At 36.4% G+C, this 13,575-nt stretch overlaps 1 non-coding gene across 1 annotated transcript; it reads right to left on the reverse strand.

Moving 5' to 3' along the window:
- Nucleotides 1–9,330: 9,330 nt before the first annotated feature.
- LOC115724232 (small nucleolar RNA R71) lies at nucleotides 9,331–9,437 on the reverse strand. Its single transcript, XR_004013034.2, has one exon. It is a non-coding gene; the product is annotated as a small nucleolar RNA R71 (small nucleolar RNA).
- Between the last annotated feature and the right edge of the window lie 4,138 nt (nucleotides 9,438–13,575).

Consider the following 13,575-nt stretch of genomic DNA (forward strand, 5'->3'; position numbering starts at 1 on the left):
GCATACTCAGTCACAGTAAGACTCCCTTGGACTAACCCAGTAAATTCATCGACCTTTCTTGCTAGAAGCTATTTGAGTTATAATACTTCTCATTAAAGACCCTTTTGAAATCGTCCCAGTTCATGGTATCTACATTCTTTGTTTGTTCCACCACCTCCCACCAGATACGAGCATCTTTCCTCAGCATGTAAGATGCACACTTCACTCGGTCATTCCCATCCACCCTTAGCATCTGCAAAATGCTTTCTATGCGACTTATCCACTCCTCAGCCACTACCGGGTCTATGCCTCCCTCAAACTCAGGTGCGTGTTGTTTCCGAAATCTCTCTGCTAACAACTCATGTCTAGCCTTTGTAGCAGGATATACCACTGCAGCTGGTGGGTCTCTATTTTCTGCATCCTGCCTTATTTGGACTGGTGGCTCCGGTTGACGTCTCAGCTGACGAAGTTCTTCATCCTGCCTATGAATGATTCCTTCCAGTGCGGCAATGCGCTCTTCCCATCCCTGTGGTGCTTGAGGTGGTTCATTGATCCCTCCATCATCTCGGCCTTGGCCTTGGCCTCGACCTCGACCTCGACCCACTCTAACTGACCTTCTAGGAGGAATTTCTAAACTCCTGACCACATAAACCAATACACATCAAGATCATTTTGATCATCAATTTTACATGAAAATAATGTTACCCTCTCGCATGCAGAAATTTAAGGCAACTTAATTATAAGTAATAACCACTTACAGTATAGTGAGTCGAGCTCGTCTCATGGCGGTGAACTTTACATGTTAGGGCTAACCACATTCTTTATGACCGTATTGCTCTGATACCATACTGTAACACCCCGATTTCCCGAGATGTCACATAAGATAGTCCGTATAAAACAATTTAATAAGATAAAGACAAACAAATACTTCTTTATTGAAAAATATCCAAGCATGAGATCTCATTGTTTAAAACAAAATTATTTTAGTACTGTAAACTTAAATAAGAACTAGTTAAGTCAAAATAATAGTTCCAAAATGTTTAGCAGTTAAAAAAAAACATTAAAAGCAAAATACTGTGCCAGCCCCCTAACATGCGGTCCACGCCTCGAGCTCTTCATTCTCACTGCTTAGCCTTACCCTTATTTGCACACAGAGTACCCGTGAGCTAACGCCCAGTAAGAAGAGCTATGTAGGACATAACCCTCCTAACTAGTTACTTGACATAATTTGCTCTTTAATATTAATCAACAGTAATTCACATTCCATAAATATGTCCACAATGCATGTTGTTCTCACATGCACACATCAAGTCTCATACCGCACATTATACTCACATACGATAATCAACTATTCTCTCATGTTGATCAGACATGAGGTAACCTACCCTGTCTTGTGTTATTCTCACACTTGGCATCCAACAGGGCAATTAATTACCATAAGTTGTACTCACCCATGATAATGTTATAACCTGCAAGTGTTATGCTCACACAAGCAGCAAGACCCTAATATTATTCTTATGCTAACGATGCTCACAAAATATAAGGAAATCATAACACAATCAAATTAAATAACAAACCAACCCAAGTTGTATGCATAACATACACCCTGTGTACAGATGTCTACTCTTCTTACCTCAGTTGCTAAGACCACACTTGCTACCTCGAGCACCTCAACGAATTTCCTTGTTGAGAACAAGATCCTAAACATTCATTAACACAACAATACACTCAAAATACATTCAAGTATGAATCTCTAAACTCATACAGAAACTTACGTAAAAATACGTAACACATAGGTCCATTTCACTTGCATGACACACCATACATAAGCATTTATTATTTTGATTCACACAAACATATTGCATGGACTCAAACAAACATTCTTAACGTAAAACATGAATTCATACAACACATTTTTACGTAAAATTTACTAAAATACTATTTATTCCTATTAAAGTCTAAATAAATAGTTAATTAATCACCAATAATTATAATAAATACCTACAACAACTAATAAATAATAAAACCTATTCCTTTTGATATCATAGGCAGTAAATGGTATTACAAAAATACATTTTACTATTTTAACAACACTTATCTATTTTTCATAATTAACTTAAGCATTAATTAAGTAAATTCATGAAAAATACCAAAATTGATTAAAAACCAAATCTAACTCTTCTAACACAGTTTATAACCTGTACTAAGTCATAAATAATTTTCTTTGAATTTTCTAAGCAACCTAGGTATTTTTCATAATTAAAATAAGAAATAACATCGATAATTCATGAAAAATACATAATCACCTGAAAATTCAATCTACCAATTTTATGACAGTTTATAGATCATAGTCCATCATATAAAATAAATCTAGATTTTTCTGAGCACCCTAAGTATTTTTCATAATTAATCTATGAATTATACTAAATAATTCACAATAATTCCAAATAAATTTAGAAAATTATGAAACTTCACCAAGCACCTTAGAATAAAATAAGGAATCAGAATATACAAAAATATCTAAGAAAAACACCTCAGAAACGGTCAGAACGCGGTCGCCGGCGTTCTCGTCGGTTTCATCGCCGGTAAAGTGTAACTTTGTCTCCGATTGCTCTTGAAGCATCCTTTCGATTGGGGAAGCTCTCCATAGTGCTCAGGACCTCAAAACAATCAAGAAAAGTTGTCCGAGAAGGCAGATTGGGGTCGTCTTCTTCGTTGGCGGTGTACCGTCTTTAATGGAGTCAAAATTTTGGATTTTCGTTTTGGACGTTAAAGTTTCGTTTTCTTACGTCAAAAACAATCCTTAGGGTCCCATGCACTCAAATATAACCTCCCTTGACCCAAGAACAAGCTTAAACACGTTCGAATTCGAGTTCGTAACTAAGCCGCACCTTTGAAGCTTCAAAAATGGCGAATCTTAAAACGACAACTTCCGCCCCTTATACCACGTTAAAAAGCTTCCTTATATATAAATGATCCCAAACCCCCACGTTCACCCAGGTTTCACTCCGCTTGAAGAAACAAAAATTTTCGGTATCGTATACGCCGTATACGTGCTCTCTCTCTCTCTCTCTCTCTCTCTCTCTCTCTCTCTCTCTCTCTCGTTGGTTCTCTGTTTTGGGTGTACGAAAATAGAGCTTAAAACCTAATTTCTATCGTGTTTAAACCCAAGCAAAATATCGCTTTGAACCGAAGTGGAACGATTCCCATTCCACCAAAATAGGCGTTCGGTTCGTGTGTGTATATGTAAGCTCGTATATACAGTTAATAATAATAATAATAATAATAATAATAATAATAATAATAATAATAATAATAATAATAATAATAATACGTATAATAATAATAATAATAATAATAATAATGTTAATAATAATAATAATAATAATAATAATAATAATAATAATAATAATAATATACCCATATAACAATATCCAGACATATATATCTATTAGGCATTATGCACATGCCAATAAAATCAAATATTATATCATCATAAAAATAATCCCATACATATTTAAATCTATAAATATGTAAAATAAAATAAATAAAAAAAATTACTCTCAGCTAAATAAAATTACAAAAATACCCTTTCGGAGTTAGCGGATATTAAAAGTCCTTCCAATGTTCCGTCCTCTTCCACTCGTGAAGAAGACAATCCTACTCCCTCAGTTGAACAAACTGAGAAATCTACTACTAAAGTTTCTGTTCAGAAGATCACCGCACCTCGTCGTAGTGGGAGGGTTTCAACAAAACCTGCTCGTTATGGCTTGGATGGTGAAATCAATATGGTCGTAGGTGACGGTATTGAAGACGATCCATTAACCTATAAACAGGAAATGGCTCATCCGCAACAGACATGATGGTCGGCGGGCATGGATTCAGAAATGGATTCCATGAAAAAGAACAAAGTTTGGGTATATGTAGACGCACCTGACGACTATCATCCGATAGGATGCAAGTGGGTTTACAAGAAGAAAAGAGGAGCTGGAGGCGAAGTCGAAACTTTTAAAGCTAGACTTGTAGCCAAGGGTTATACTCTAAGAGAAGGCGTGGACTACGAGGAAACTCTTAGTCCTGTTGCCATGCTCAAATCCATCCAAATTCTTCTCTCCATAGCTGCTGCTTTCGATTATGAAATCTGGCAAATGGATGTCAAGACTGCCGTCCTTAATGGGGTACTTGAAGAAACCATCTATATGGAGCAACCAGAAGGTTATGTTCTTCCTGGGGAGGAAAAGAAATTTTGCAAATTAAATAAGTCTATCTATGGACTTAAGCAAGCTTCTCGCTCATTGAAAAAAAGGTTTGATGAAATCATCAAGACCTACGGCTTTCTTCAAAATGAAGATGAACCTTGTGTTTACCAACTCAAGGAAGACCAAGTAGTAGCATTCCTGGTCCTTTATGTTGATGACATTTTGATAATTAGAAACAATGTCAAGAAAATGACTCAAATCAAGGAATGGCTCAACACTCATTTCGATATGAAAGATTTGGGTGAAGCAGCCTATGTTCTTGGTATTCAGATTATTAGAAACCAGAAGAACAGATCTCTTGCTCTCTCTCAAACAACCTACATAGACAAAGTCTTAGAGAGATTCTCCATGAACAACACCAATGGGGCAAACATGCCTTCTAGATATGGTATTCGTCTATCTAAGGAACAGTCTCCAACTGATCCTCAAGAGATAGAGGACATGGCGAAAATTCCCTATGCCTCTGCAGTTGGAAGTCTAATGTATGCAATGTCACGCACTAGACCTGACATCTGTTATGCAGTTGGAATCGTGAGCAGGTATCAGTCTAATCCAGGACATGAACATTGGAACGCAGTTAAGTATATTCTGAAATACTTAAAGAGTACAAGGAATCTTGTGTTAGTCTACAAGGGTGGTGCTTTAAATCCCATAGGCTACACTGATTTAGATTTCCAGGCAAGTCTTGAAGACAGGAAATCTACATCTGGGATGGTGTTTACTCTTGGGGGTGGAGCAGTGGTTTGGAGAAGTGCAAAACAAACCGCGATATCGGACTCGACTATGGAAGCTGAATACATAGCTGCAGCCGAAGCTGCTAAAGAACTTGTCTGGCTAAGAAAGTTCTTCACTAGCATCGGTGTCGTTCCTGGAATGGAAAAGCCTCTGGTCTTACTTTGTGATAACAATGGAGCAATAGCAAACAGTAAAGAACCTCGTAGCCACAAGAGAAGCAAACACATTGAAAGGAAGTATCACATTATCAGAGAATACATGGCAAGAGGGGATGTACTAGTTGAGAAAGTTGACACAGAGGACAACCTAGCTGATCCATTTACCAAAGTTTTATATTAGTGCAAGTGGGAGTTTGTTGGGTTTTATGCCCTAAATAAAACTCCATTTCAATGTAATCTATTTTCTTTAACATCAATAAAGAAACAAAAGTATTTTTCATTCATTTATGTATGTTTTGGTTCACTTTATCAATTGCTTGTCTATTTGATTTATAAATTCATCTTAAACCCTTTTCACATACTTGATCATATTTATTGCGCTGTCATCACATTGGAAAGTAAACATGACTATGTGAATAAAGTTTCCTAGATTTATCAGACACAGGGTTTTACTGATATGATAATCTACAACAAGAGTTTACTTGCATTTGGAGAAATGCTATGTTCTTTCCGGAACATTGGTTAAAGTAAAGCTCAGGTTGGATGCATGGAGTATGCATCGGAAGGGACCGATATTGAACTTTGACTTAGATTTAATTAAACTTACCGTAAAATCTATTCAAGTCAATATCGCCAAGTTGATCCTAGATCAAATGTTCTTAATCCTGTTATGATTAGGCTCAATCTTGAAAGGCTATTCGTGTTCTTTAATTTGTTAGTTAAGCCTACTCTTAGGTCAGAGTGATACGTACATTTTCGGAACACGGTAGTGCAATTGAGTGGGAGCGCTAACATAAACATGGAATCTATAGCTTCTATCTGGCGAATAGTAAGCAAAGGATGATCTCCTTCGAGCTTGACCAAACGAACATAAATGGTGGAGTACTCATTTCACATAAGCTAAAATATCATTTATACGGGGTCAAGTGTTTTAAGGATAAAATACATAGTAGGGTGTTACAATAATCTAATCCCTTTACAATGTAGATCATTCATATAGAGGATCATTGATCAAATTAGGATTATAACAATGGATAACTAATGATGCGTCTATATGGTGGAACATATAGAGCATTCTATATATTGAGAGTGCAATTCTAAGTTCTATGCGTGGATTCAACAAAGAATTAATAAGTTAGTGAATTTTAGTGCTAAATTCTTGATCTACTTATTGGAAGCTCGGTTATATAGACCCATGGTCCCCGCACTAGTTGAGATAATATTGTTTGTAAGACTCATGTAATTGGTTTTGATTAATCAATTATAATTCACAAATTAGACTATGTCTATTTGTGAAATTTCACTAAGTAAGGGCAAAATTGTAAAGAAAGAGTTGTTAGGGGCATATTTGTTAATTATGATACTTTGTATGGTTCAATTAATAAATATGATAAATGACAATATTATTTAATAATTATTTATAGTTATTAAATAGTTAGAATTGGCATTTAAATGGTTGAATTAGAAAATTGGTATTTTTGAGAAAATCAGATACAAAAGTCTTAAAACTGCAAAATTGCAAAAAGCAAGGCCCAAACCCAATAAGCCATGGCCGGCCACTTTTGTAGGTAATTTAAACTGATATTTTCATTATTTTAATGCCAAATAATTCAAACCTAACCCTAGTGGAATGCTATAAATAGGTAGTGAAGGCTTCAGGAAAATTACACTTCTGATTCAGAAAACCTGAGCCTTTCTCTCTCTACCTTGGCCGCCACCCTCTCTCTCTCTCTTCTTCCTTGATAATTTTGAAACCCCTTAGTGATTAGAGTAGTGCCCACACACAGCAAGCAATACCTTAATCATAGTGAAGAAGATCGTGAAGAAAGATCATCAGCAAAGGAGTTTCAGCATCAAAGATTCAGAGAAAGAGATCCAGGTTCAGATCTTGATAATACTCTGCTACAGAAAGGATACAAGGGTTAGAGATCTGAACGGAAGGAGTCATTTAATTTCGTTACACCCAATGTAAGGTTTTCTAAACTTTATACGTGTTTATTTCATCGTTTTAGAAAGTTCATATTTAGGGTGTTAATCAACATACTTGTGAGTAGATCTAAGATCCTGGTAAAATAATTTCCAACAGAACAATACCTGCATTTGACAATTTTTTCAGATTTTTATAATTAATATGTCTAAGCTTGGCATGCCACAAATCTGTGGTGTTGTTGATGGCTGAATGACAAGTAAACACAGGAGTTAGGGTATAACAATTATCATTGGATCGAAATCCTTGCAAAATACATTCATTATCATCATTAAGTACATAACAATGATCACTGTCAAATGAGACAGTATACCCTTGTTAGGCTAAAATTAGTCTAAGTTCCGGGTTATATTTTCGGTTAGTTTTCACTCTTTGTTTCTAGTTTTAGGGATATTTGACGCTTGATTCTTTTGTTTCAGGTCCTTGGGTGTTTAAAGAAAGTATGTACAAGAATTGAGGACGCGTGGTAAAAGAATCGAGAAGAAAAACAAAATATTGTGTCGCTGCATGTTCCAGTCGCGACGGGGAACATGCCAGTCGCGACGGGAACTGGCAGAAACTTTTTCAAGAATTTGATGCTTAACCCCGTCACGACGGGGGGATTGCCAGTCGCGACGGGGACCCCAGTGACGGGATTTTTGGGCACTTTCGTAATTTCACGAATTTTAAAGATGAGACTTGGTTTAAATAGAGAGAGCTCGTGAAAATTAGGGTTGATTCAGATTTGGAGCCCTAGAAACAAAGGAGGAGGCTAGAAGAGCGGCTTGTGGCGACCTGAATCAATTGCTTAAACTAGTTCTTTCTCTTCTCTTTAATTTTTCTATGCTATTTTCTGTTTCAATGTTAATTATGGATTTGATTATGGATGTTTTGAACTAAACTCCTATTTAGGGAGAATGATGAATGTTGTTTAAGTTTTTCCTAGTTAATGAATAATTGCCATTCCTCCATCTTGATTGTGAACACTATTCATATTTGTGTTTAATTTCCATGTGCATGATTGATCACCTTTTACATGTTTTATGATCTCAATTCGAAATCTGAAAAGTGAGAATTGAGAATGCTAAAATTGGATAGTCTAGGTTTTGATGTGAAACGAAAGTATTTACATAGCCTTTGTGACATTTAGATTATTACTTAATGCTGATTTCATGTTAGTTTAATTAAGAGATTAATTAGAGAGCATGAGATTTAGAACCTAGAAGATCTGAAAAGAGCTAGGTTAATTTATAATCTGTCATTCACTTCAAGAGAAGGATAGCAATTAGACATTAACATTGGTAACTTAACAACAGGATTGGTCTCCCTATTCTCTCATCTTGATTAATATTCACTTGTTTCTTTAAGTTTCTTGAATTTCTTTCTTCCTTTTTCAGTCATAAATACTTTTGATTTGCCAAATAGAATTATAAGTATAGTTTAGTAGTAATTAATCCAATTCCCTGTGGTTCGACCTCACTTGCGTGAGGATACTACTTGATTGCGTGCACTTGCGTAGTAATTAATAATTTTCGCAACAAGTTTTTGGCGCCGTTGCCGGGGAATTGTATAAAGATTAATATTACACAAAATTATACTTACTTCTACTTTGGTTTGTTTTTCTTGCTAATTACTAATCTTTTTCTTGCAATATTTTCTTTCTCTATTTCAGGAATCCTAAGTGTATGCACCATCAAGGACAAGCAGTCATATTACAAGTTGATCCTGAAATCGAGAAAACTTGTAGGAGAAACAGAAAGAACAAGAGGCAAGAAAGAGTTTCAGCAACTGCTGAAACACCAGAAATCATGGCTGAAAACGCTAATAATGCTAATAATGGAGGTGCCGTTGAAGATCAAGCTAATGGTCGTAGCTTGAGAGATTATATTCTCCCTACTCTCATAGGGGCTCAGTCATGTATCAGGCCACCGACAGTGGAGGCTAACAACTTTGAAATCAAGCCTGCCATACTCACAATGGTGCAGTCTTCAGTCCAGTTTGGTGGACTCCTTTCTGAAGATCCCAATCAGCATCTATCAAACTTCACAGAGTTATGCCAGACTTTCAAAGTAAATGGGGTTAGTGATGACGCCATCCGATTGAGACTGTTTCCTTTCTCACTCAGAGAAAGAGCCAAAAGTTGGTTAATCTCCTTACCACCCAATTCTATTGCTACATGGGATGATTTGGCTACTAAATTTCTGCTAAGTTCTTTCCCCCAGCAAAATCTGCTAAGCTGCGAAGAGAGATTAACAATTTCTGTCAACAAGAGAATGAGTCTCTCCATGAGTCTTGGGAGAGGTTCAAGGATTTAATCAGAAAGTGTCCTCACCATGGTATTGAGAAGTGGATGCTGGTTCACAATTTTTATAATGGGTTGGTTGGTAACACCAGAACACTCATAGATCTTTGCCGCAATTTGGTGGAGCATTCATGAGGAAGAGTGCAAATGAGGCTTATGATCTGTTGGAGGAGATGGCCCTGAATAATCAGCAGTGGTCAACTGAAAGAAGTCAAACTAAGAAGGTAGCTGGTGTGCTAGAGGTGGATGCCATCACAAAACTAACAGCCCAGGTAGAGGCCCCTGACAAAACTGTTAGCTGTTCAAGTAAAACAAGCTCAGGTGGTCTGTGAGCTATGTGGAGGTCCTCACCCCTATGAGGAATGTCCGGTGGATGTGAACAGTTTACCAATGGATCAAGCAAAAGCCAATGGAAACCATACCCAAAACAATAATTATGGGCACAACCAACAGGGGTTCTACCAGCAGAGAAACCAGCCCCAACAAAACCAACAACAGCTGCAACAACAAAGTCCTAGTGGAGGCTCCACTATCCAAGCTGATTTGTTGCTCCAATTCATGATGGAAAATAGAGCCTCTATTAAAACTCTAGAAACTCAAATGGAACAATTGGCTACTCAAGTTGCAAAACAAGCTTAAGGAAATTCACCTAGCACTAGTGAGGCAAAAGGAAAAGAGCAATGTAAAGCAATTTCCTTGAGGAGTGGAAAGAATTATGATGGGCCTGATGTGGTACAACCATTGAATGAAAAAGTTAAAGATCAATCAGCACCAACTCCAACATCAACAGAAAAGAAGGCTACTGATAGTCCTGCACCACAACAACACTCTCCACCAGTCAGTATTGATCATCATGTAAAGATACCTTATCCTCAGAGACTCTGAAAGACCAATCTAGACAAGCAGTTCTCAAAATTTCTAGAGGTCTTTAAAAGATTACATATCAACATTCCTTTTGCGGAGGCCTTGGAGCAAATGCCAACTTACCTGAAGTTCATGAAAGAAATTTTAGCTAAGAAAAGGAAGTTGGAAGAATTCGAGACAGTGGCACTCACTGAGGAGTGCAGTGCTATGTTGCAAAAGAAACTACCGCCCAAGCTTAAAGATCCGGGTAGTTTCAATATTCCATGCTCTATAGGGGGTTCGGTGGAAACTAAAGCTCTATGTGATCTGGGAGCAAGCATTAATCTAATGCCATTGTCTGTCTTCAAAAGGCTATGATTGGGAAAAACAAAGCCTGCAACAGTGACTTTACAACTAGCAGATCGTTCTTTGACTCATCCTCGTGGGATAATTGAAGATGTACTGGTGAAGGTTGGTAAGTTTATCTTCCCTGCGGATTTCCTAATTCTTGATATGGAGGAAGATTCAACTATTCCCATTATTTTGGGAAGACCATTCTTAGCCACAGGCCGAGCATTAATAGATGTTCAAAAGGGGGAGTTAAAGTTACGAGTGCAAGATGAAGATGTCAGTTTTAATATTTTTGCCCCAACCAACATTCCAACTTGTTGCAAGATTGAGATGGTGAAGGATTCTTTTGTTAAAGCTGATAAGAAGAGAGCAAAGCCTAAAGATAGACTTCGAACGATTCGGCGTCGTTGGAAAAGATTGATGTGTGGTAGTTCTGAAGGTAAACTTACTCTTGTGCAAAACTCTGAAATTAGCAACATTGGAGGTGAATTTTCTTCATTTGGTACAAGGACCCTATTGGATGCAAGAGGTGGACTTGATCCAATTTGAAGCAGTATTAACGCCAAACCCCGTCTGATGGGGGTTCAGGTAAGTCCTTCTCACCTTGAATATTATATCACATTGGGGACAATGTGAATCTTTAGTTTGGGGGGAGGGATTTAAAAAAAAAAATATTTTTTGCACTTTTAATTTTATGCTTTAATTTTCTGTTTTTAGTTAGGAATTGGCAAGAGGCTAGAGGATAATTGTGTGCTGCTGTTTTATTGTAATGTGCTCTGAAATTGCAAAATAACTGTGTGCTTAATTCTGTTAACTCTTTGGATTAGTTTGGATGCTTGTATAACATGAGTAAGAATGCAATTTGATGATCTGTGAAATATGTTATAATTGTTTTACTATGGTTTGTGGTAAGATTGACTGGATAGCTTAGAACTTGCATGTCTTAATCTTTTGAGGCGAAATCCTTAACAACATTCAATAGGAATATGATTTAGGCATTTGTTGGATAGTTTGAGCCTTTCAAGCCTACCATGAAATTATTATCCCTAGTTGACCCTCTTGAGCCTAAACCTGTTTTATTCTTCACCTGTTGGAACCGAAATATGTATCCACACTGTTAATTTTGTCCTAACTATTTTATCAATGATATCATAAGCTATATAATTAGTTTGGAGGAGCAAAATGCATGGTGTGAGAGAAGATAGAAAAAAAAACGTGCAAGATTGAGAAAAAAAAATATAAGTTGTAAGATCAATATCACTGAAAAAAAAAATATTGAAGAAAAAAAAATATGATTCAAGAAAAATAATAAAATTCAGTGATGTTGGGAAAAGAAAAAAATTCTCAATCTTGGTTAGTTGTGGGAACACTTTGGGAAATTTGAAATTAGAAGAAGCTTGTGGGTTATTTTTGTGCTTATAATATCGTTAGCCAAAATTGTTTTTTTATTCTCCAAATATCTAAGCCATACTCTCTAAACCTCAAAAAGCCCTATTGATTCCGAAACGATGTTGTCAACATTATTGGAGAGAGGTAAGCATGCAAGCATATGAGTTATCGGGTAGTGGAATGGTTGGAAAGAGTAAAACCATTATAACATTGTTTCGATTGTGAAGTCATCTTGTGTTTGTGCAGTATGTGATAAACTGAGCATCTAAATTAATTGTTAGAGTTAGTGGAATTGAAATTCTAGTTTGAGCAATGGAAGAAAACAGAACATGAGGCAGTAGTATTGTGATTATTTCATAGCGTAGTTAGTAGATTAGTAGTTAGTAGTATTTATCTTACTCGAGGGCGAGTAAGAATCTAGTTTGGGGGAATTTGTTAGGCTAAAATTAGTCTAAGTTTTAGGTTATATTTTTGGTTAGTTTTCACTCTTTGTTTCTAGTTTTAGGGCTATTTTACGCTTGATTCTTTTGTTTCAGGTCCATAGGTGTTTAAAGAAAGTATGTACAAGAATTGAGGACGCGTGGTGAAAGAATCAAGAAGAAAAACCAAATATTGTGTCGCTGCCTGTTCTAGTCGCGACGGGGAACATGCCAGTCGCGACGGGAACTGGCAGAAACTTTTTCAAGAATTCGATGCTTAACCCCGTCGCGACGGGGACCCCAGTGACGAGATTTTTTGGCAGTTTCGTAATTTCACGAATTTTAAAGATGAGACTTGGTTTAAATAGAGAGAGCTCGTGAAAATTAGGGTTGATTCAGATTTGGAGCCCTAGAAACAAAGGACGAGGCTAGAAGAGCGGCTTGTGGCGACCTGAATCAATTGCTTAAACTAGTTCTTTCTCTTCTCTTTAATTTTTCTATGCTATTTTCTGTTTCAATGTTAATTATGGATTTGATTATGGATGTATTGAACTAAACTCCTATTTAGGGAGAATGATGAATGTTGTTTAAGTTTTGCCTAGTTAATGAATAATTGCCATTCCTCCATCTTGATTGTGAACACTATTCATATTTGTGTTTAATTTCCATGTGCAAGATTGATCGCCTTTTACATGTTTTATGATCTCCATTCGAAATCTGAAAAGTGAGAATTGAGAATGCTAAAATTGGATAGTCTAGGTTTTGATGTGAAACGAAAGTATTTACATAGCCTTTGTGACATTTAGATTATTGTTTAATGCTGATTTCATGTTAGTTTAATTAAGAGATTAATTAGAGAGCATGAGATTTAGAACCTAGAAGATCTGAAAAGAGCTAGGTTAATTTATAATCTGTCATTCACTTCAAGAGAAGGATAGCAATTAGACATTAACATTGGTAACTTAACAACAGGATTCGTCTCCCTATTCTCTCATCTTGATTAATATTCACTTGTTTCTTTAAGTTTCTTGAATTTCTTTCTTCCTTTTTCAATCATAAATACTTTTGATTAGCCAAATAGAATTATAAGTATAGTTTAGTAGTAATTAATCCAATTCCCTGTTGTTCGACCTCACTTGCGTGAGTATACTACTTGATTGCGTGCACTTGCGTT

This window comes from Cannabis sativa, chromosome 9 (genome assembly GCF_029168945.1).
Source record: "Cannabis sativa cultivar Pink pepper isolate KNU-18-1 chromosome 9, ASM2916894v1, whole genome shotgun sequence".
NCBI lineage: Eukaryota > Viridiplantae > Streptophyta > Magnoliopsida > Rosales > Cannabaceae > Cannabis > Cannabis sativa.